At 36.0% G+C, this 26787-nt stretch overlaps 1 protein-coding gene and 1 pseudogene across 2 annotated transcripts in view; one reads left to right on the top strand and one right to left on the bottom strand.

Annotated features, from left to right (window-relative positions):
- Window positions 1-26787, bottom strand: part of THSD7B (thrombospondin type 1 domain containing 7B) — a 742175-nt gene that overhangs the window by 491145 nt on the left and 224243 nt on the right. The gene's annotated exons all lie outside the window — the stretch shown is intronic.
- LOC120612011 (uncharacterized) lies at window positions 21984-22102 on the top strand (annotated as a pseudogene).

Genomic DNA, 26787 nt, shown 5'->3' with positions numbered 1-26787 from the left:
TGGCTGTTAAATCATTCATAATTGTAAACTGGCCATAGTGGCAGGATTTATGCTATACTACAATTCAAGACAAATCAAAGTTTTTTGTTTTTGTCTTTGTTTTGTTTTAACAGACAGTCAGTTTATATACACCGCTAGTGTTTTGTCAAGTGCCTTCCTGTTCCTTACAACAGTCCCATGAGGTGGGGCTAGTGAGCAGATTTTATTGATTGCAGAAAATGAAGCCCAGAGAAGTTAAAAAGCACACACAAGGTTACACAGCCAGTACACAGCAGACAAGATTGGAACTCCAGATCTGCGTGACTCTGAGCTTGGGCTCTTGCCCTGAATTTGAAGAGTCTTTTCCTGGGTCCACATTAGGATCACAAGGCAGACCTGTTTCATAGCTTAGCTTTGATTGCTCCTATTTGTTAGGTAATATTCCCTTGGATGTGACTGGAACAAATAATAAAGATGGTATATAAGCAATGATTTCCCCCTCCTGGCCCTAGAAACTTAGGAGAGCAGTTCTTGCATGGCAAGATACACACACGTTTATAAACATTAGTCAGTATATTTAGGAAGGCACAGTCAAGGGAGTATAGTTTTCCTCATGTTAAAGCAAACTTTGCAGACAACTAAAAAACATGTAAATAACAAGCAAATATAAAGTGAATTGTGTACACTTGGAATAAATGAAAAGCAAATTGCAAACAAGACGTATGAGATGGAGACAAAACTTCTCAGCAATTGACCTATAACAATTTTCATTTTTCAGGCAAGGAGAAAAAATGTGTTTCATGATTTATTCCGTTTGGCTATGAACTTTAAACATACACTAGTGAAAATCACACAGCCCTGAGGGATTTTGCCATTTCAAAAAAACATGCATATTAAAGTGAAATATGACCTGCAGTTTGAGATATCTTACATCTCTTGTTCAAGTTCAGAAATAGAGGAACACATTAAAATTTTGAGTGGCTGTATGAAAAGACTATCACCCTTAAAGTTTGTCATATCTATAAAATATATGATTATATTCAGAATATATATCTGAGATAAATAATCTAAAGAAACATAAAAAAAACCATGTTGTTAAACATTAATCATTTTATATTAATTGAAAACAGATCTCAAGTAATACAAATCAAACAAAATTTAGAACAATTAAAGGATTAAAAGCTCAATTATGGACATAATATTTTAGACAAAAACTCATACTGTGTTACATTCTCAGAAAACATTTCAATAGTATAATAGGAATAGTAATCCTGCACTTGTTTACCTAGATCAATATTATGTGAAAACGTCATCCACTTGCAACTTACTACTCTTTCTGTAAGATAAACACAGTTACTCTGGAATAAAGTGCTACATATTTTTAAGTCATGTCAGTTTTAATTAATGGGTTAAAATTCTGGTTTAAAAGTAAATTCTTTGGGCTGGAAGGATAGCATTGATGAACTCGCATGTCACATTCACATTTAAGATTGTGATTTCTCTTTTTTTCTGCCTGTGCATTTTTGCAAAGTGCAAAAATCTGAATGCTCTAATATAATATTTCCCTAGAAGCAGAAAATTGTTGGCAAATTTTATTCTCTTAATTAAGTTACCCTTAACTAGATTAGTTCAGACAAAAGTATCATCCAATCTAAATCATCACATTTAAGACAGTCTGCTGGAAGCCTGAATGTTAGGTCAGACACTCACTAAGATGCCTGCAAAATAAAAGAATTCTGGAGGACAGAGAGAAGAAACACACTCTCCAAAGCTTTTGCAAAATACTTGCCACTGTTGGAGGCAGCAATCCCTATCTAATATCATTCATCTATGGGAAGAGATGTTTGTTTTATTATTCATTTTTTTCAACCACAGCTTTTATTACCCTGACATTGTTTTATTTTTAATTTGGGCAAAGGGGTTGAGGAATGACATAAATATCAATGAAGAGCTTTAGTATCTTAAACAAATTATTTGTAGATCAGTAACACATCACAGTGCTCATAAACCTCAGAATTAGAAAATGTAACATCAAACACTGGCTTACCTGTGAGATGCCTCACCTCCAAGAAATAGCTGTAAATGTATAGAGTAATTTTTACTTCTCAAAAAGCTTTGCATCAATCATGAAATAATTAAAGTAATATCTCCATTTACATAGTGGACAATTATCTAAGAAATCACATTATCTAAGAAATCGTATTATCTAAGAAATTGTATTTCCTAAAATATATCAAAGAACCCAAGGAATTAGAAAAGTGCCATCTGAGTATTTATTCATTAAAATAATAATTACTCGCTATTTGAAAGGTAGTATATTAGACGCTGAGAATATAAAAATGAATGAGACATTAAATATCTCTCAAAATCTTTGTACCAAATGTAATGCCAATTTGCTCATGAAGAGGGTATTTGGTCTTTCATGCTTATCTATGCTTATTTTATACACAGTGTTAACAATGCAAATGCTTTGACTTCTTAGACCCCACTAGATCTAAAGCAGCAAACCCAAAGTTGGGAAAAAGCACTGGGAGGGAGGTATGCTGACGGAAGCCCAAAGAGATGATAGTTTCCAAGACTACATTTCTAAATCTATTCTAATTAATAACTTTCACTAGCAGATGATATATAAAGTCACTCAATACTTTCTAAACTCTCAGAGAAAACCTGTTCATTAGTTATAGCCATTAGTGAATTATGTATCAGATATCAACAGAAATATAAAAGAAAATGTATCAACATAAAAAATGTTAAATTGTAAAATATTTAAACCCTAGTGTATTTCATTAAAAAATTTCATCATGTTTTTACAGGAACCAAAAAAATCCTTTATTAATATTAAAACTATTTCCAAAACACGTTTATGATCTGAAGGATATGTGTTCCAATAATTCTCTTTAGAAAAAATTAACAGCAACAGTTAAGAGCTTCCAAATATAACTTCCTTTTCATAGGTATAAAGATTCACTTTTGCAGAGAGTTCATGATTCCATGCAAGACCACCACAGAGTATTTGGACTGCATATTTATATTCCAGGTAAGCACAAGCACTGTTGCTAACATCCCAGGCTTGTTCTATATGATTGTGTTTTTGTTTGATACCGAACAGCATGTCCATTTCATCTTTGTGGACAGATGCTTCTGACTAAAAAGTAAAGTGTCTCTGTTACTTACAATTTATGACTACAAATTATTAGTTGCCAGTGGCAAGAACATCCATTAAAAGTAGTTCGACAGCAAAACAGATTAGAAATATATCTGAACGACTCATCAGCTAATGCAAATTCTACAGACAGAAAACCACCCTTTAAAAATTGTTTACCATCATTTTTAGTTTCAGTTCCACTTTCTAAATATTCTAAAGCCTAAAAGAGAATCTCAAACCTCATATACATCACTGAATTCTGACACACAGTGGATCTTTTCAGATAACTAAACCCTATATCCTGCTAACCACCTAGAATGTGAGAATGGAAAGGGATGTTTATAGCCCACAGTTTTTGGAGGAGGATATGCAGCACTGGCAAGTTCAATTACTTGTCCAAGGTCACACAGTGATTTGGAGCAGAAGCGGGATTGCCCAGACACCTGATCCAGTGATCTTTACACTACATCACACTGGCTTCACTTAAAACAGCTCTAAGATTACAGGGGAGACTAGGACTCTGTAAGTGGTTGTCATCCAAGGTGTAGGAGAAGAAAGGGAGGAAAAACAGAACAAGCAAGTGGAAATTACATAAAAGCACATATAACACAAACAACAAACTGCTTGTTAATGCTGGGACTTTTCAGTCTCCTGAACTGGTACCTGGAGGAGAGAGCTGCTCCTGCGGACCCTTCACAATATACCATTGAGAAGGGATCCTTTCTGATCTTGCATGCTTGAGAACTCAGACTAAGCTACTATTTAGTACACCCAGCAAGGTTCAGGGGTTTAGCACACAAAGGAAGCCTGAGCACCTATCAGAAACTGTGTTCCTAGAATAATTATAGCAATATTAATAAGAGCTGCCATTTTTTTTGAATGCCCTCTATCTTCTCAATACCATATGTATATTATTGATATCTGTCTGCTTTGTTAAATGAGACCATCAAAGTGTGAGGTCAAAAATTTTCGTCAAGGTAAACAGCTTTGTAGCCCTAGGACTGCAATGGCTCCACAATTCTGACTGCAAGCCTTTTCCACAACTGCAGCTGAACTACTTTTAGCAGCGATATCCCTTGAGCAAATGAAGCCTGCAAAGCCCAGTAGGTAAAATATATTTGGAAGGGATTCTGTTCTGAGTGTGGAGGGTGTGAGGACCCAGGGTACTGCCTCTCCTCTCCCACCTACAGCTCCTCCTCCCAGCTCAAGGGCCTGTCTCAGGGTGCTGGCCCTGAAACCCTTGGGGCTCAGATACCTGTCAAGGGATATTTATGGGGTGCTCTTATGCCATAAATATGGCTCTACTCAACTTTGACTTTACTTACGGTAAGTGCTTCAATTAAGCCCTCTAGATTCCCTAGAGAAGTAGAAGAAATAATTTACTCAGCCGTTTTGTACAGTTAAGTGGAAAAGGCAATGAAGAGAAAGTCAGAAACAGAGTAAAGCTGAGTTTCTTATAATGTTCTTCTGAAGGACTTTCTCCTTAGTTTATTGACCACTGAGGCAGTGAACACACTTCAGGAGGGCTAGAAATCTGTTTTCTTTATCCTGTACTAAAGCAAACCTCCCCAATAGGTACTAGGGAGGCTGAACTTTTTAAACTGTCCCTGCCCCCCAAAAGAGAATAAAGTGCTAATTCCACAGTGAATACAATATGTGTTGGGCTACAATAATGTAGGCCTAGTGTATTATTGAAGATTAGAGATTCACTTGAAAGGCAGCAATGTTGGAACTGTGCACATAGGCCTTAAAAATACATAGAGCAAAAGGGTGGGATGGCATCCATCTTGCTTGCCACTAAAACAACTCAAGAATTAATTATGTCTAGGATAAAAACTGCACTAAAACATACTTGAGATAATAGTTTTTCATAGTAACTTTTCATTTTCTAATAGTTACATGAAGTATTCTGCTTCTCAACATTATCTTCTCTCTTTCTAATAGCAGATATTCATAATGGACAGTGAGAGAGAACAAAACATAAGCTGTATTTTGGTAGAAGAAAGAACATCTAGTCCACCTAATTTATTTTTCAAATAAATTATTATTCCTGTTTTGAAACAGCAATTTTAATACTGTTTGAGATACTACTCATCATCTGAAAAATAATTTCCACATTACCATATTTGAAAAAAATTGGAGAAAGAGCAGTATCATGGCTTAATCACAATTTTTTTTTCTACGTAGAAACAACTAGAAACACCTATTTACCCTATATAATTTAATGAGCACCCTGAAGACTCTGTTTACAAATGTCAAATCCAATCAATGCTCCATCGGCTTTACATTCCAAACATTAGTCCAATCTGTCCATGCTTCTTCATCCTCACTGTCACCACCCTTGTCCAAATACCTTTTCCTGCATGAATGAGAAGCATAGTAGCTTCTTGTCTGGCCTAGAATCTACTTCCCCACCCACTCCACCCGTGGCATCAATTCTTTCTCTTGCCGACATATATCTTTTAATAATCAAACTCGTACCACGTTGGGTGCAGTGTGACATCTGGACATCATTCTCCTTCTTAAAGCTCATTGGCATCTTCATATTCCTCTCAGAATAATAATAACAATAATAATAATAATAAGATTCTCAATGTGACATACAAGTTCTTATCCTATATGGCCCCATCTTACCCCATTAGGTCCCTGATCGCCTGGACCACCACATTCACTCACTGATCCCCAGTCATTTTGGTCATCTTTCTGTTCCTGCAGTGCTCCACACTCCATCATACCTGGGCAGCAACATGTTCTGTCCCTTAAGCCAAATCACGTGCTCCACCCCTTAGAATCCAAATTAATTCCCATTCACTCTTCAAATCTTAAGTCGCTTCTTTAGGGAACTCTTCCCTCTGCTCTCAAAGTACCTTACTCTTAACACAAAGCATTCATCAGTCTTGCAATTACAAATCCAATTGTACAATCCATGGGTTAAGTCTTGTCCCTCCCACCAGATTCTAAACTCCAAGATGGCAGAAACACGTCAGTCCTGCTCACCACTCTATTCCCAGCACTAACCCAGTGCACGGTCGGTCCATGGTAAGTAGCCGCTCAATGCTGCATGTCATGGAAGCTGGAACAAACAGCACTGTAAGAAGCAGAATCATGTCGAATATGATTTGGAGTAATGTCTCCCGCCCCCCAGAAACTCATCACACCAATGGTTGATAGTTTTGCTTAAAAGAAAAAAAAGTTAAAGAAAAATGTATCCTCTGTGATTACCTACTTATGCTTAAAGGAAGAAACTTCTAATATAATGCCTAATAGAATACTTAAATGCTGGTTTTTCACAACTCCATTTATAACATTCATTATTCTTTGTTGCAACTTTGGGCCCCTTATTGCCAGGCTCCATAAAGTCCATGCATTCATGGATGGGGTGTTCAGTCTTCTTTTGTTTGAATGTTAATGTACTGAAATACTCAAGTCTACAAAAATATCTTTGATGTCAGATATAACTCTAATCTGAATGCCCGAATTGATCCGGCATCTTAATTCAACATGATGCTATTATCTTGTTTTCCCCCAAAGGATTTAAATAAACAAGAATTAAATATCAGATCCTATCATCCCAGCTTATCACTTACAAACCTAAAACGTGATGGGACATGGAATTATCATAGTGGTCACAGGTTCACTATAATCACAGCAACAGCAGTGTGGCAGACACTCTGCTCAACCCTCATGTCATGTAGTCCTCAAAGCAGCCTTGCAAAGTAGACCAACTGTAAGAAGAATGCCCAGATGCCTTAAGTTCCTTGCATATTATCAGGAAAATTGGCAGAAGGCATAAAAAAAGCATGACTATGGTCTCTTTAGAGTTTGTTGACATGATTATATTTTCAGACATCCAGAAAAACACTGAAAAAGGGAAGAACCTGAAAGGTGTGCGTTAAGGCTGGTAACTTAGACCACTCCTCACCTGGGAAGGAAGCACCAGAAGCAGAGGGAAACTGGAGCAGCAGTGAGAAATCTGCTAGGATGCAGGCTCCCAGCTACAACCTTAAGGGCTGTGCACAAAATGTCTTCATGCTCATACCCTCATGGGGCTTTGAGTGGTATTGTTTTGTAAAGGGTGGAGTTTGAGTCAGAAACCCAGTACCCACCTTTATGCAGGGTTAAGGGAATGGGAAAATCATATTTAAGAAACATGTCTTATTTTCAAAAACGCAGAGACTTATTAGAAGAATGGGACAGAAGACATTTTTGAAAATGAACATAGCCCAACAAGTCTCTGGCTTCTGTGCTGTCAGATGTCTAATCTATTATGAAGGTTCTGTTAGACATTTCCCAGGGAGAAATCCTCTTCCCCTGGCACATACTTTCTAGCTCAAAACAAAAAGCTTCCTCTCTTGGCATTTCTGCCTGGAGCAAAACTGTTAAGAATAGAGTTGTTGGTGGAGGGTGGGAAAGGAAGGAGCGAGGGAGGGGGAGAGACAAGAGAGAGGAGGAGAAGGAGAGGAGAAGAGAGAGAGAGAGAGAGAGAAAGAGAGAGAGAGAGAGAGAGAGACTGAGACTGCATCTTGCTTCTTCAGAGAGGACATGGCAGCCTGTAGAGGCCAAAAAGAGGAGGCCAAGGCCACTGAGTCTCTCTTAGAGATCCTAGTGCTGAGCACAGTGGGAAAGCTGCACAAAGGACCACGCAATGCGCAGGAGTTCTAGAGAGAGTCCCAGCCCATTTATCAGGAATAAGGACCTTCTAAGGGTGATCATTGTGAACTGATGTGGCTAAGGAGGATCTCTCAGCAAATAATTAAATGAATGAATGAATGAATGAATGAATGAATGAATGAATGAATGAATAAATAAGGGAACATGGTGGTAAGACGAGCTCAAAATAAATAATCAAACTAAGTTAAAGATGAACCAAAAAAAAATTATATTTCTTACATAATTTTTTAGTCAAGACGAGAACCCACTACGATAATCACCACCATGCATAATAATTAGAGACTCAGAGAAGTAATAATAAATACTTTCCTCACCAGCACACGGGCTGACAGCCCCAAAGGACATTCAAGTTCTTCATTCGATAGCGCACTGAGGAAATCTATCCTCATTATACTTTTCTAGCTGGGTGAGCACGTGGCAGTGGCCCGCAGCCTGTGTCAACTCTTTTCAGCCTCCCCATGTTCTCTCCACCCACTCTCACCCATCTGAATAATTGGAATTTCCCAGAGCACTTGGTGGGAATTCAACTTACAATCAAATGAATTGAAAAAATGTCATTTGAGTTATGAGGGTGGTTTACATTTATAGAATGAAAATAATAACTATAATAAGGTAGCATTTATTACTTAATAGACTTAATGCTAGTACAAAAATAATCAGGAAAAAAACAATTTTAACATCTTCTGGGGACAAGGAAGTACTGTGTTGCTTCCCTGCCTTTCCAGGACTAATCACATCATTCAATTCCAATAGAAGATAACATAGCATCATTCAGGAATTCCTAAAATATTTCCAGTGGAATGATATCATTCTCTGAGATCAGTAGGCAGGGAGGAGCCCTGTTATTAGGTAAATTTGGGAAGAATGCAGAGTTAGAATTTAAAGTTCTCTTTTTTAAAGGACTTCTCAAGGCTTTTAATATACATCGTGGATCCCCAGGAATTTATCCCTAGAGTGTAAAAGTTCACAAACTTATTTTCCTATGCCACTCTTTCACTGGAAGAAAAACATAAAGAAAATATTTTATATGTGTGATCATTTTTTTCTCTTGTCAGATGAGAGAACTGATCATATTTTTTAACCTTAATGGTTATAGATAACATGAAATTATAAATTAAACATTTTTATAATTTCAATTTTACAATCCACATCACAAAGTTGAAGTTCAAATCCAACTTCCAATCCAGAGGCTAGCACTTACATCCCTCCCTGGATCTGAACACACAAACATACAAAGCAATGAGTCTAAGATCTACCATCAGTTCACAAAGAATTAAATGAATATAAAATGCACAGCAGAGACCCGCATGTTAGGTGTGAGCTGAGCGCCTTCAAAGACCTAAGACAGGAAATCAAAGTGCATAGAATAGTGACCAGGGTTAATGTTGGAAAGGCACAAACCAACGCATGCCACTAATTTACAGCCCAATAAAATGGGTCCTGCATATGGTACACATCCTCTAGTCTTAGATCTTCTATATCTTTTCAAACATAGCTTGTGCTGTGCTGAGTTTTACTTCAGGATATGACAATATGTATTTTACTGGCCACACGTTAGTGACTTATAGCTATGCAATCATCGATTCCAAGTTCAGAACATAGCTTTATTGACTCTACATGCAATCCCAGGAACATTACATGAATCCAATATTCTGCAATAATACAAAGTAAACAGAATTGATTTATATTTATATAATTATATTAACCTCATATTATAGATTATATGAAATATATGCTATACATAATATTAATATTACATTAACATATTATCTATATTTAAGCCAGTTCTATTTCTTCTGCTTTATATACTTCATATATTTTATTATTTATATATTTGTTATGCAGTATACTTAAATATACATGTAATATGATAGCATAACATATTATTATTATATTATCATAGTAGAGTTATATATGTTTATGAGTTTGTGTGGGTGTACATATATGTATACACATATATACACAATCATATATATGATGTTGCCAATTGGTTCCATTAACCTCTTAGTATATTCTCTTAGTACAGTTCAATACTCATTCCTAATTTGCACTGCCTCAAGGACAAAAAGTACTGCTTATCTGCAATCTCCATCCTAGCCCATCACCAATACCCTGAAGGAGGCTTCCTTCCATACTGACAAATGTATAACTATCCTCCTTAGTTAAAATATTGTGCTTCTGAATACACACATCAGTTTACTGATAACCAGCACATAAGAAACTTTAGTTTTCTCCATGCAGAGACCACACACAAACTGATGAAACACAGAAAAGTATTTCTGAATCATCCACAAAATGATTAATTTACATTCACTGTCGTTTTAGAAAGTGAACTACCCTCTGTTATATCCCTGTTCCCCAAAAATCAATACTTAATTCATGGTCTAGATAAGGAAATTTAATGTGGACCATAACATTTTACTCCCTGGGTACTAACTTACTATAAATGCTATGAGAATTCTTTATCTTCCTTGTGATTTCAGAGAATTAGTCTGAACACTGCATAATTCCTACCTGATGAAACACATTATCAAAAGCCTATACCACTTGGAATCACAGAGGTCCTCCTTATCCACAAAGAATATGTACCAAGACCCCCAGTGGATGCCTGAAACCACAGATAGTACCGATCCCTGTGTATAGTATGTTGTTTCTTATACGTACTTACCTATGATAAAGTTTAATTTATAAATTAGGCACAGTAAGAGATTAACAACAATAACTAATAATAAAATAGAATCATTATAACAATATACTGTAATAAAAGTTCTGTGAATGTGGTCTCTCTCTCAAGATATCTTATTATACTGTACTAATCTTTCACTTAAAGGAAGCATTTTACAGCTTCTCTTTGGTGAATTGTCACTTTGGGGGCCATAACTAAGTTAAATAAGAGTGACTTGAACACAAGCTCTGCGATACCTCGACAGTTGATCTGATAACCGGCAGGAAACTAAAGGGCGGGAAACGTATATAACATAAAGACACTGGACAAAGGGATGAGTTACAGCCCAGGAGGGACTGAGCAGGACACATGGGATTTCATCATGCTACTCAGAATGGTGTGCAATTTAAAACTTAAGAATTGTTGATTTCTGGAATTTTAGATTAATCTTTTTAGAACATGGTTGACCATGAGGAACTGAAACTGTAGGACACAAAATTGTGGATAAGTGGAACTACTGTAATTGAAGTCCACACTTCCTACCCTACATTAAGATTTACTTAAGGGTTTTTTTTTTTTACTCTGTTCATGACAGATGTAATCTAAATATGAATTCCTTTCCTTTCCTTATTTCCAGCTGACCACATAAACCATGTGCAATGTTAGGTGACTCATTTACTGGGTACAAGAAAAAGATAACACTACCTCTTTGACTGCTCACCTAGGGGAAGAGAAGAGTTGAAATTAGCTTTTATACTCAGTCATGGGGGAGGGGGCAGTGACTCCACAGTTCCTGTCCATCTTTCCATTGGAACACATTTGTAAATAATGTCCAGCCTTTGGAGTTCTCACTGAAGAGTCCCTTCTGGAGGTGAAACAGCATTATTCTCTTTGACCTGCTTCTTCTCATGACAATTGCCATAAGCAATGGAAGCAGGCCATTGCTATGGTGCTTACTAACCTTTTGCTCTACTATGGGGATGATTGCAGATATGAACATTTTGGCAGCAGTCTGGACGCCTGGCCCGAGTAGAAAGAAAGAAGAAATAGAGGGACAATAGCGGCCAGCTACAACACCTTCTCTGACCATCTGGGCATGGTAAATGGACAGAAGAAACAGTACAGTGGGCAGAGCTCTGCTCACAGTGTCTGACAAACTAGTCTTAAGTGCTTATGTTTATTTATTCTTCCAAATATCTAAAGCAGAGTCAATGTCAGTAACTACTTTAAGAGAAAGCAGGTTTGTAGGAAATGCTTTGGAGCTATATGGGCTTTAGTCCAAATCTTGATTTTGCCCTTTAGTACTCTGTCACCATAGGCAGAATTTTTTTCATCGATCTTCAATCATTTCAACCTGTAGGCTTGTGAGCTGTATGTAAAGCTCTTGACACAGTGCCAGGCACACAGAAAACTCTGATTGAATAACAGGTCCATGTGGGAGATGTTGTCCATTACCGAGCTCTTGATCTACACATGTGTTGATCTCAAGTTCAGCATTTGACATTTGGGGAAGATAATTCTTTGTCATGAAGGGCTGTCCTGTGCATTGTAGAAGATCTAGAAGCATCTTTGGCTTCCACTTATTAAATGGTAGTGGCATTCCTCCACCTCAACTTGTGACAATAAAAAATATCTCCAGACATGGCCAAATGTCCCCTGGGGATATTGTCACAATTGAGAACCACTGATCTGCACTATATCATTAAATTCTAAGAAAAATCCTGGGAGGTAGGTGACTTGTCCACTTTACAAAGAAGCCACATCACCTATCCAGGATCCCAGAAGTAATAAGGGGGAAAACAGGACAGGGAGCCAAGAGCCTGAACTCCATCCCTGTGTTCCATATCTTTAAAATATGTATTTTAAGGAAGAAAAATAAAGTGCAATGTCTCTCAGCATTCTAAGTCCAACATTTGGCTGCCCCAACTAATGTTTATACGATTGTGTGTTTCACCTTTTCTCCATTTTTATTAACCTTCGATAAACAAGTTTTCAGAATAACCTCTCCACATACATTTCAGTTCTACTTCATTAGTGTCCACTTTTATTTTCCTCATACTCTGCTATAGATATAACCTGGACTTTTAAATCAGACAGCTTGGATTTGAACTGTGGCTCCTCGACTTTATAGTTATATGATTCTGGGTACTTGCTAACCTAATAACACTCTTCTATCCTTCAGCAAACACACCAGATTTTATTGACCTCACAGTTGTTTTGACAGCCAATTCTCCAGTGCAGCCTGCTATGCAGAACAGAGGGACAAGGCACAAAATTGCAGTTGTGGAGAAAAACCCTGCCCTCAACACTTTCCTGCAGACCAGAGGTAGTATTATTCTTTTTCCTCCATTAAATGGACTCTATTCACATGCTCAAAAAAATTAATCTTACCTTCCTCACAGAAACACAAGCTAAAAATAATCCAACTTCCCTAACAAAGTAGATGTAGGTCAAGTATAACTCAACTTCCCCATCTAGTCTAAATGAAGAGACTATGGAAATGGGCCCAGCAAAGGTCTTCGTTAGTGGTTAAGGGCAGTGGTGAGTGGGCAAGGGCAGTGGTGGCTCCATTCCAAGGTAAGAGGTCATCAGCAGTGCAAACTGTCCATGAAGGGGCAGTAAAAACCTTCTGGCCAGCAAAAATAAATGATTTATTTTCATCAGGTAGCTTTGACCATGACCATTTGGCTCTCTGTCCCCTTCTCTGTAGTGATTTTGAAGGAGGAGATTTCAATAAGATGCTTAAAAATCTCATAGAGTACATGTCAAATATCTCAATCAACCTCCACTCCAAAATCTTCAAAAAACATGGAACATTCTTCAGAAAGGACATTTTTAAAGATACATGGCCCCTTAAATTCCAAACTGAGTGATACCCATATGACCATTTTGGTCCTAAAATGCAGAGTGAAATAAAAAACTATGGGTCAGAACTCTATCCTGTATTAAAATTTTACAAGGTTAAAAAAATATTCTGATTGATTCTCCAAAGACAGATCAACAAAACATTTTTGTTTTTCTTAAGCATTAAATAAGATGACTATCTTAACACATACATAAGAACATTTGGTATTATCCTTCTCAGAGGTAATATGACCAACACAAATTCCATTGTATCCATCATCCCTGATAAAACATCCTCCTTGACATCCCTGAAGTTATAAACTCTGAATAAACTTTCCCATATCTTCTATAAGACATGAAGCTATTACAAACTACACTATTTATGCTACCTCATCACACAATTGGGAGCATGTGAGAAAAAAGCTATCTTAAGATACAACTCATTAGTGCAGAAAGTATTTAAGTTAGATAAATCCATATTCATCTTATTAAGAGATAAAGAGAAAAGGGGAAAAAATAAAAACTGTGGTGCCCCCCTGCCAGGTCAAGTCTTGTTGGGAAATAAAAATAAGAACTTCTCTCAGATACAGAAGTGTAAAAAATAAATCAGCAGACTTTACTTACATGAAAACATAAACTGGATTCATAAAGGCCTGTCCTTTTTAAACAAAAGTACAGTATCCACAGCATTATACATGAGCGTGTGCTTGTACACACACATACACATACACACACACACACACACACACACACACACACACAGAGCTCAAAATACATGAGCTCCATTGTCATATGGCTTTTCATGAGTCTAAGTAAAAGAATATAGTGTCTATTTATATTTAGATCATTTAAATATATAAGTATAAAATATTTCGAGTTGAAATAGTACCCAGAATATAAAATATTCAGTTCTGTATTAAGTACTATAAACGGTATGTGTAGTACTACTTAAGTACTATATAAATAGTATTATAGTACTATTTATAATACTCGCATATATAAATTTAATTCGATTCACTTTTAAGTAACTTCTATGTAGAAAACGATTATCAGAATTATACAAAAGATATCAGAAACAGATATGTAAGATACCATATTTGTCCTCAGATTGCTTAAAATACACTAGGAAAAAAAAACTTAGCTAAAATAATGTTAATATAAAGAATAAGTAGTTACTCCAACCAATGTATAAAGGCTTTGAAAACACTGAGTCAGAAAAATTATTTACTCAGAAAACTAGATGTTTCATGGACAGCAGAGTATTATAACTAGTATTATAACTGTATATATTTTTTTTTTCCTCAGAGAAGGAGGAGAAAATGGGAGTGATGTGAGCAATTTTCAAGTAATTCATATCAAATGGTCTTGATCTCAATCAAATGAGAGGGAAGCAGAAAGAGAAGGTTCAGCCCAGACACTGTAGAATCCAGTAGTGATGAGTAATTGTCCCTCTAAACCTGCTGGCTGGTATTACACTATGCAAATATTTAAAGGTTATCTTGCATCTGTGATAGAGATACCCTTTCAGTGATATTCTCCTACTCAGCTAAGTCCCTCTGGGAAAGGAATGCACATACCATTCTGATTTAATGCTTGCAGAATAATGTTCTACAGACACTATACAGCAGTTGGAGGTCTTTGAAAATAACCCTAATATTTAAGTAAAAGTCTACTTCTGACAGATATGTCTTTTTATGTTTTTGAAAATCATACAGAAAGCTGTAATACTCCTTCAAAGATATTGAAGTAAATAATCACTCTGGCAATACTGGTAATGATAATATATTTCCATCATTTACAGTTAGTTACTCATAAGTTTGATAGGGTAAATGAGGAGGAGAAATGAGTGTTTCTCTGAAAAATTGTGAATATTACATTTACCATGTTGATGACATAAAACAAAGATGTAACAAAAAGATTAAGTACGCTGACATTTTATTAAAAGCTCTGAGGACATTAACGGCTCTGTATGTAACCAGCTATTAAGCAGAAACATCAGGACACGAAGATCACCTTTCAAAAAAATAAATCATAAGGTAATTCTACTGAACATTTTTAAGCGAATAGTGAGTATTTCATGTGAATTAGTGAAAATGACCAAAATTTTCAGGATTTGTGACAATATCTGAAAAATACTTAAAATTGCATATGAAAATCTCTGAATTGTTTCTTCTTTTTTATTAAAGTACACAATCATTTGTTTTAAGTGTTTGCATACTTAGAATATATGGAAGCACACTTTATGTACTTCAGAGTACTGCTTATGTAGTAGGTAGTATATCATAAAACTACAGCTGCAGCAATTCTAAGGTCAAAGCTATTGCTTTTGGATTTGATACATTTTATACATGATTTATGGATTAATTTTATGGAAAATACATGCGCTAGATGTCCCAAAAAGCATTTTATGTTATTATAACAATAAAACGTTATAGTTATGGGATGCCCTTCATTTAGGGATATCAAAGCCTTTTCCTGACATTAGTTAATCTTTGTAATATCCCTCAGAGGCAAGGAAGTATTACCTGCATTTTTTTTTTACAAACACAGAAAACACTGGAGATTTTCACAATTCTGCTTAGGTTTAAAAGTACTACAAACATCTGTGCATTTATTCATTCACTCTACCTAGAATGAGCCCTTGACCATGTACTAGGACCTGGAGATAGACAGGTGTGAAAAAACATGAGCACCATTCCTGTCCTTCCTGTTAGAATTCATTGTGAAATACATGAAATGTGTTCATTTATGGGAAATAAAACAATATAGTAACACTTCTCTTATTTAGAACCTTGCCCTAATAACCTAGAAACACACCTCTCTACAATATCTTCTAGTAGCAAAAAGCTAAGCTTCCGAGTTGTGAAAATGCATCTTCAACAGGAGAGCTTCTCACACCATAAAACCTTCTGATACTTGCTTTCACAGATTCCTAACAGATATTGGTCAACTGGCTTCCAATCAAGAGATTCGAAGAAAAATTTGAAAAGAGAGACACATAGTTAAATGGCTGTGAGAAGCAGATATATCAACAGCAAAGTTAACATAAAAAACTTGATGAAAAGAAAAGGGACACACATGCCCCTCAAATGCAAGTAGTAGGGCTCAAAGGTCACACACTTGAGATCAGTTAGCATCAGGAACTGATACTCCTGGAGCTCATTCTTTCTGGATGATGTTGTAGTAAGTTGTTTGTAAGAAACAGATCCATGTTTTCAACCCTTCCTATATCTATACCCTTTGCAATATGACTTTGCAGCAATTCCATCAAAATGGAGAATTTACTTCTCCATCCCCTGAAACTGGGCTAACCTCATGACTACTTTGGCCAAAATAATGCAATGGAAATGACTGTGCCTATTCTGAGGGAGGTCTCAAGAAGCCTTATGTATTCCAGATTCTTGTGTACTCCTGTCACTACCACATGAACCAGCCCAGGCTAGTCTGATTGAGGATGAGGTGCTACAGAGAGCAGAAATGAATTACACCAGTTATGAACATCTTAGATTTCCCAACATCCAGCAGACCCTCTAGCTGACTAGAAATGCAAGAGCAAGTCCTGCGCAGATTAGCTGGGTCCAGCCCAGGTCAGCAGAACCACTGTAACATATGTGTAGGTACATACACGATAATATAATTATATTGGTTTAAGCCACTGAATTTTAGCATATTTGTTATCAAGTAATAACCAACTGATATAACTGAATTTCAACAAACATTAGTTGTTCCATAATGATGAACTTGAGTCATTTGAAAAAATTAAATTCTGCCCAATAGCCTCAGTTGAATAAAGCAGAGACACATAAACATATTCCACAAATATTTCCATCTGAAATAGCCATTTAAAAATACATAAAGGAGATACTCAAAGCAAATGGCATTGAGAGAAAAGTGGGTATAACCACACTTATATTAGATAAAATAAATTTCCAGATAAAAAAGATAACAAGAGACAAAACAGACATTTTATAATGATAATGACAATTCCTCAAGAAGACATAATACTTATTAATATATATGTACCCAACCTGGGAGCAACAAAATATATAAAGCAATTACTAATAGACCTAAAGGAAGAAACTGACAAAAATACAGGAGAGTTGACTACCCCACTTTGAGCAATAGATAGATCATCTGGACAGAAAATAAATAAGAAAATATCAGCCTTAAATGACACATTAGATTAATTGATATTTATAGAACTTCCCATCTTCAAAAAACTGAATACACATCCTTCTCAAGTGCACATGGAACATGTTGGAACACAAAAGTAATCTCAATAAAGTTAAGAAGACTAAAATTATACCAAAGATATTTTTCTGACCACAACAGTATAAAACTGGAAATCAACTACAAGAATAAAGCTGGAAAAACAACAAATATGTGGAGATTAAACAACATGCTACTGAACAACTTATTGGGTCAAAGAAGAAAAAAGAGATCAAAAGATACATAGAGACAAATGAAAAGGAAAAACAGCATACCAAAATTTGGGGAATGCAGCAAAAGTGGTATTAAGAGAGAAATTTATAGCATTATAGGCCTACCTGAAGAAATGGACAAATTCTTAGAATACAACCTTCCCAGACTGAATCATAAAGAACTGGATAACCTTACTAAACTGATCACTAATAAGGAAGCTGAAACAGTCATCAAAATCCTCCCAAGAAACAAAAGTCCAGGACTAGATGGCTTCACTGGTGAATTTTATCAAACATTCAAAGAAGATTTAATACCTTCTCAACCTCCTCCAAAAAAAAATGAGGAGTGAATGTTTTCTAATTCATTTCACAAGGCTAACATTACCCTTACTCTGATACCAGGACCAGGCAAAGATATCTCTCCCTCACGTGCGCGCGCGCTCGCGCTCTCTCGCTCGCTCGCTCTCTCTCTCTCTCTCTCGCTCTCTCTCTCTCTCTCTCTCTCTCTCTCACACACACACACACACACACACAAAGAAAAAGAAAATTACAGGCCAATATCTCTGATGAACATGCATGCAAAAATCCTAAACAAAATACTATCAAATCAAATACAATAATACATTAAAAAGATCATACAACACAATCAAGTAGGATTCATTCGAGAGATGCAAGGATGGCACAACATCCACAAATCAATCAACATGATGTACCACGTTAACAAAATAAAAGATAAAAATCATATGACCATCTCAACAGATGCAGAAAAAGCATCTGACAAGATACAACATACATGTATGATAAAAACACTCCATAAGATGGGTATAGAAGGAAAGTATCTCAAGATAATAAAGGCTATATATGACAAACCCACAGCTAAGATGATACTCAATGGTGAAAAACTAAAAGCTTCTCCTCTAAGATTAGGAATGAGACAAGAATGCCCTTCTTGCCACTATATTCAACATAGTACTGTAAGTCCTAGCCAGATCAATTAGGGAAGAATAAGAAATTAAAATATTCAAATTGAGATGTAAAAAGTAGAAACTGTCACTATTTGCATATGACATGATTCTACATAGAGAAAACCATAAAAATCCCACCAAAAATCTATTAGAAACAATAAACGAAAACAGCAAGGTGGCACAATACAAAATAAATATAAAAAATCTGCTGCATTTCTATATACCAACAACAAAATACCGGAAGGAGAAATTAAGAAAATAATCCCACGTACAATTGCAATAAACATAATAAAATAACCAGGAATAAATTTAACAAAGGCAGTGAAGGACCTCTACACCAAAAACTATAAGATATTGTTTAAAGAAATTGAAGACACAAAGGAATGGAAAGACACTATGTATTCATGAATTGGTGAATTAACATTGTTAATATGCCCATTTTACCTAAAACAAGCTATAGAGGCAATACAATCCCTATCAAAATCCTATTAGCATTTTCATAGAAAAAGAACACACAATCCTAAAATCTGTATGGAACCACAAATGACCCTGGGAAAAAATAAGGAAAATACATAAAGGAAAAAATCAAAAAACTCTGAAAACTTCAAATATCCATTGCGGTTTATTTCCAAGGGTACCATATAATCTTAACTTTGCTAGACATAAAAATCAGAATTATAAAAGTGACAAATTAGAGGGTATATTACATCATATTTTATGCTTTGCAAATGATCTGTCAGCTGGCTCCAATATGCATTTAAACTATAATCCAATTTTGGAAAAATTTACCTTTCAAGCAATTTTTCAGAAACATGTGTGACACAAGGAGCACTTCAAGTCCTTTGTTAAATTTAAATTATTATCTCCAGCCTGGAGAAAATTTTGTGCCAAATTCTATGAAAAGTTGATTTTACTAAGTGTTCTAATACATTCCCCCAAAGTAGTAAAGAGGCTATTCTAGGAGAATCGGACATTGGTGACGGGAGGAGGGGGTGGGGGGGGGTGTAAATCACCTGCTGGAGATGCCTTTCCCTTTGGGGAAAGACCTGGGATAGATAACAGAATATTATGAGATAAGTCACTAGCTGGGAAACACTCGTTTCCTCATAAACTCAAAAAATACTTCCTCAGTACCTATTAGGTAGGTGCTTGGTACAGTGTCAGGCACTAGCATAGAGATGACTATGACAGGGCTTCTGTCCTTGAAGAAATGTAATCTCTTTAGGGAGACCAGCAAGTCCAAGTAGGGAGCTAAGGGATAAACAAAAGATCTGAGGTCAAATATTAACACAGAGTGACAGATACTTTTTTAACTTCATGCCTCAACTTATCAGGGTACTCTTGGAATGCTGTGTAAGAAGGTTTCTGAGACCCTATTCAAGCTCATTCAAAAGTATGCAATGGTTAGTCAATGATGTAATAAATGAGTAAAAGAATGTGATGTGGTAGCATGGGTAATTTAAAAGTGAATATGTTTAACAACTATTTTGATTATTTGCCTTTGCGGATACACTAAATGAGGTCTTACTATGAGCTAGGTATGTGCTACTCACTGGATATATGCTATGAGCAAAACTTATCTGTCCCTGCCCTCAGGGAGACAGACTACAGTCCAGTTTCATCCATCATACTGCCTCTGGCAAAGTGTGAAAAAACGCAAGGGCTCCAATGAAAGTAAGACTACTGAAACTTCTTTCAATAGAGAATTGGTAAATGTTCATCAATATTTGTTGCTACTTGAAATTTCACTTTAGTTTGTCATCATATGCAGGTAGCAGAGGGAGAAATATTAAAAAATATAGTAATGACAACAACTACAACCCAGTGTTTATTGAGCATTTACTTTGTGCCATGTGCTTAAAATATGTTTCTAAATCTTCAGATGCACTGATCATTTCCCCGTGGGAAGCTGGTACCTAGCAAAGTTAGAGTATCTTTTCAAAGTCACACAGTTCCTGAATTGTAGAGCTCGATCTACATCCACAATTTTCTGACTCACTGCCCAAACTCTTAACCAGTAGGTCATGCCTTTTTGACTTATATCTGAAAATATTCTGGATAAACGTAACCCAATACTTTATATCACTAATGATAAAGAGCTCCAAAGGAATCACCCTAACACCCATATAAATGTTAAAATGTGTTTTTCTAAGCCTTTCAAGGAGGTGTGAGGATGTGAGATTTCCTTTCTTTAAGTATCCTGTATGTCCTTCTCCTGGAGTATTTATTGTGGTCTGTATACAATAAACATTTTATATTTGTGTTTATATCACTAACCCTCTTTACATACATACATTCAGGCACTCATGTGCTCACACACGCACTCTCTCTCTTTCTCTCTCTCTCTCTCTCATGCACACGTGTACACACACACAATTATCTTGATACACTAAAAAACTCTTAAGGGCAGGTGCTGCTTCTCATATTCAAACATGTGTCCCACGGGGTGTAGCAGTTTTATACAGAGCACAAATATTTGAGTAATATGAGTTAAATTAAGGCAGAATCCTTCCCACTTTAGCTACTATAATGTGTTAACTAGCAACTAAATCATTCTTTCCAAAGCTATGCTCCATGGAACACTAGTCATGTGAGAAGCTCTATATAAACAGGATACCATGATCAAATAGCTTTAGAAATCACGATATAGTGATACACCTCCACTCTTGTAGGTTAGCCATTCATGTTAGCATATTAAGGGCTTCAAGAAATCCCACAATCAACTGTTCCAATATTGACCGACATTTTGAAGGACCCCTTGGTTCACATAACACAGGAACACTCAACAAGAAACTGATTCTAGGAAGAGAAATCTAGAAAGATTATAAATATCAGAAGATTCTACTTTTGCAGTCATAGTAGCCAAGGAAAATTAATTCTACTATTTTTAAGAGTAAAATTAATTTTACTTTTCAGGAGGTATAGACTTTGCCATGTTATGACAACTATGTTGGCATACCTTTGAATGTCTTTAAAACAGAGTATTAATTCCCAATGATTTTTCAAAATCTTAAAAAATAGAAATAATCTAAAAGTACAATAGTGAGGATGGATTTTCCCACAAGATCGGATATCTGTTAGCCATTAAAAGAATGCTTATAAAGAAACTGGAAAATGCTTCTAATATTATTTTAAGTGACAAAAGAGGAAAATATTTTATATAATACTATTTCAATTATATAAAATTCACACAGAAATACAGGAATGAAATACACTGGAATATTAACAGTGGTTTTTTTGGTTGATGGGATATGGAAAATATATACATACATCTTTAAAATTTTCCATATTTGGTCTACGGCCATGCCACCCTGAACAAGCCCGATCTCGTCTGATCTCAGAAGCTAAGCAAGGCCAGGCCTGGTTAGTATTTGGATGGGAGACCACCTAGGAAGACCAGGTGCTGTAGGTGTAAAAAATGAATTAAATAAATAAATAAATAGATAGATAGATAGATAGATAGATAGATAGATAGATAGATAAAGGATTGTAAACTGACAAGTTCCTTGCAATCTGTGAGGTCAACCAAGGGTTGCCTAGCCTAAAAAAAATCAAATCAAATAAAAAATAAATAAAATAAAATAAAATAAAATTTTCCATATTCGTCAATATAAATTAATTTAAAATAAGTAAAATGTCAATTTTAAATCATCAGGAAAAGGCAAAGCTTTGTTTATCTGACTAGCCTCTACTTATTTTCCAGGCCTATGTTTACATGTGATTTCCTCTGGGAAAACATCTGGGACCCCATAACTCTAGCAGATGCCCTTCGTGAGAGTGTGCATAAGATGCTGCACTTTCCTATCATGGCACTTATAATGTGGCATTCCATTTTCTCATTTACTTGTTTATATACCTTCCAGACTCTAACTCATCTCTTCCTAGCTCACCATTGTACTCTCAGTGTCTAGCATAGTGATTGGAACATGGCAGGCATTGAATTAACGTTTACCGAATATCTGAAAGTTTAGATGTTTTCTCATTTCCTGAATGTGTTGAATAAAGATCATATAATATCAGGTTTCTGAAACAACAATGAAATTTCCTTCTTAAATGATATATTTTATAAAGGTAGCTATTTTTTTGATAACTTGTCAATAATATATTTTTCCATAAAATGTGATCTACAGGTCATTTCCTCCATACTCAGTTTAAAGGATAAGAGGGATCCCTGCCATGTGCTTTGTGATTTTATCAAAATGACTATCTAAGTACTGTATGGTTACATATATACGCTCCTGTGTGAGGCTCTCAATTCGCTTCAGGTTGGAATATAACCCTCTAAATTTATGAATCCAAAACAGTGAATTGTTTTAACATCAAATTCTTCCTAAGGTTCAAAACAACCATTTTAATAAAGGAAACTGTTTTAATTCCAGAAGTAAAATTTTATTCAATTATTCTCAAAATTTCATGGTATGGTACATTTGAATAGACATATATGCATATACAATATCAGGAATAATAATAATAAAAGTAGCTAACGTTTACTGAACTCTTACTATGTGCTGGGACCATTGCTAAGTGCCATATATACATTATCTCATTTGATCTTCACTTAATAAGGTAGATAATGTGATTTTACTCTTTGATGATAAAGAAACTGAAGCTATCACCTTGAGTTCATGATAAATGCTAGAGTCAGAATTATGAACCCCAGAATCCAATTTATTAATTATTATGTCATTCCTTCTACAAATATTTATTGAATGACTACTCTAATCATGACATTGCTCTCTGTTCTGGGAATATAACAATGAACGAACAGAAAGTCCCTGGGCAGCTAGAGCTTACATTTTAATCAAGATATAAGATCGACAGAAACTTAAGCACATGTCTGCATGTGGCAAAGATGGCTGAAAGTCCACCAAAATACATATTTCCTCCTCCATAGAATATATTTGTCAATAGAAAGCAGTTTTTCAGTCAGGATTAATCAGCCCCCTTACATATAAATGTCATCATATGACTATTTGATGATAGAATGTTAGTTAAAGAGATTCATGTCCCTTTTAAGCCAAAGCTTCAAGGAATCAGATGTAGGGTAAAATTCTCACTTCTCTTCATCCCTTGTAATCTGAATGGAGATAATAATAAAGTCCTAAGAGGAACCTCCACATAGATGTTGCCTTAGTCCCCAAGTCTCCAATCACTACTTGGAGGAAAGACGCCTGCTAACTAGGAAGACATACCCTGGACTTCCTGTGGGTGATAGTCAGCTATGGCTTAAGCTATTTATATTGTGAGGTCTATTTGTTACAGCAGCTTAACACTATTCTAAACAATATAGAATACAGTACCATGATTTGGGTGCTGCTATGAAAATAACCTAAAAATGTGGCATTAATTTAATGGCCAAGCAGTGAGTAGCATGGTACAGTGATCACAGGCTAGAAATATGAAGACCTATATTATACAGTTACAAAGTATTTGAGAACACTGCTGCCTACAACAACTGAGAGAATTGACAAAGCACCTACTTAGCCTTAACAGGGAGCTTAACTTTTGAGTATTAGCTTGTGTCAGGTTATAGTTACTGCATTTTCCAATGTACTGTAAGAAGCTAATAAGCTCAGAGGAAAATTGACTGCTTAACAAACAGAAATTAAGAGACTTGTTAGGATGGAGAGACAAATGATCAATTACCATAAATATCAGGAGATGAAAATGAAAAAAGAGGACAAGTGCTTATTAGAAATTATAATTTAAACAAATAGACTAAGCTAGAAATGAAAATAAGATTATAGGTGTTGCTTTCCAACATACATATTATTTTAGGTGGCTACCATAAGGCCGAGGGTGAGAGGCATAGCTTTTAGGAAGAAAAAAGAGCAGTCTCAAAAAGGAGGTCCTTGAATAATGTCATTTTATTCGACTTTGTTTTATTATAATGTTGCTGAGATGGTAAAGAAATTTAACTCTTATTTACATCAATTAGCCTGTGCTAAACTTAGTTCCTTTATATGTCATTTTGCTGTAGTTCCAAAAACTTATCAGTGATGTCGAGGGTTCACTGTATAGGAAAAAACTGTGGACAGAGGTATAGACACACAACATTGATTGGAAGCAAACAGGTCAAAAGACTACTAAATTTTGAGGATACTTTATTGCCAAAGAAATCATAAAGATGGCCTTTACAAAATCTTGGACTCTCAAATACTTAAGAAGAACAGATGTGGCAGAAGTGTCTAATTCCCAACTAAATTTGTTTCTCTCATTCCATGGGCTATTATTATTGGTGGTTAGCAGCTTGCCAGTTAGGAACTCTATGTGCCATCACCTCAGCTTCCTTACAGGTAGGTAATATATGCCAGTTCGGGTCTAAACATTTTAAGAAATGAGCATTCTTCTCCTACACTTATTTTCCCCCTTTGCTGACTTCAGACTCTAAAAAATAGCACAGCCACAAGGCGAAAGGCATCTGAATCCACACATGGAGTTGAGTTGTCTGCAAACAGGAATACTCATCTTGAATTATTGCATGAGCAATAAATAAACTTCTATAGTGGTAGAACTATGATACCATTTGGGGACTCTTTTTATTACCATCACTTAATAATTATTACCCTAAATAATCCACATCTAAACATAAGGTTACAAATAGTGAAGTTCTAGAAAGAAACTAAAACAGAGTGATGGATAACTATAGCCCAATTAGTTGGGATGCTTAATTGAAATAGAAATCAGGTCTCTCTCAAGAGGTTATATTTTAGTTGAGAAAGGAGAGGTCTGGCCAAATCTGTGGAGCAAGCATTTGAGACAATAATTATAGTATATAACACTCTTAAGTTATAAACCAATTTTATGCTTTTAAGAAAGAGCAAGAAGGCCAATGTCAGAGAAGCAATAGAGAGAAAAGGGACAGAGATAGGGCTAGCTCGTGTGTGACTAGTACTGGCTTGGTGAGAAGACTGGATGAATTTTTAAGTCTAGCAGGAAACTGTTGGGAAGTTTTAAGCAAAAGGACATAAATTATCTAGTTCAATGGTCTCAAACATTTTGGTACCGGGTACCAGTGCTGCGATGATAATCTAACGCCTGATGATCTGAGGTGGAGCTGAGGCGGTGATGCTAGCACTGGGGAGCAGCTGCAAATACAGATGAAGCTTCGTTCCCTGGCCTGACGCTCACCTTCTGCTGTGCGGCCCAGTTCCTAACAGGCCATTGACCAGTACTGGTCCACAGCCCCGAGGGTTGAGGATCCCTGATCTAGTTTATCCTTCTGGCTACATGGATAATGACTTTAAGTAGGCAAAGTGAAAGAATAAGATCAGTTATGAGGCTACTACATGACTCTAGGTGTGAGATAATGGTGGTTTGTCTAGAAAGGGAGTGGTGTGGGTAGTGAGATGTGGTCAAACTAGGCTATATCTTGCAGCTAGAGGGAAATGGCTTGCATATGGATATCATGGATGAAGAAAATATCCACGGATTAGATATTATGGGTAAAAAATGAAAAACCAATGATACTTATATGTTTGGCCTCAAAAGCTGAATGGATGGTGGTGTTATTTGCTGCAATGTGGAACACTGGGGTAATATTAAGAGGTCTATATGTGGGAAAACTAGGAAAAGTATGCATGTGTGAGTGTGTGCGCGCACCTGTGTTTGTGTATACTTTCAGCAGAATATGTAACCCAGGTTATGAATTAAACATTAACTTTTAATGAGGGTATGTTAATATATGTTTCTTGCTTTCAGGTTGTCCCTATTATAATGAGAGAAGGTGCTTAATTTTGGAGGTATTAGAGGGGCCCAATAAGTATATCACATCCCCCTTTTCCTAAATTTGAAATTGACTGAGAAACAAATCCAGGAATCAACAGTATGGAGATCTAAATATCACTTTCATAAATGATGCTAATTAAAGAATATAAATTTAGACCCTCAACTAAGTAGCCTTACAAATACTAAGCCCCATCTCCTTCCCTGTGACAGGCAGCTCTTGAACAAAAGCATGCCTACACTGTAGTGAAATCCCCAAACACATAATGAAGAGCATATACCAATACACGCTTTCTGAGAACTGAGCCTACGAGGGCTTGAGGCACATGCCTAGATTCTTCTCCCAAATACCAATCAGTTAAGTCTATCCCA

Source organism: Pteropus medius, unplaced genomic scaffold, assembly GCF_902729225.1.
Source record: "Pteropus medius unplaced genomic scaffold, Ma_sr-lr_union100, whole genome shotgun sequence".
NCBI classification, from domain to species: domain Eukaryota; kingdom Metazoa; phylum Chordata; class Mammalia; order Chiroptera; family Pteropodidae; genus Pteropus; species Pteropus medius.
The sequence above is the reverse complement of the archived record's forward strand: the minus strand, read 5'-3'. Positions and strand labels throughout refer to the sequence as shown.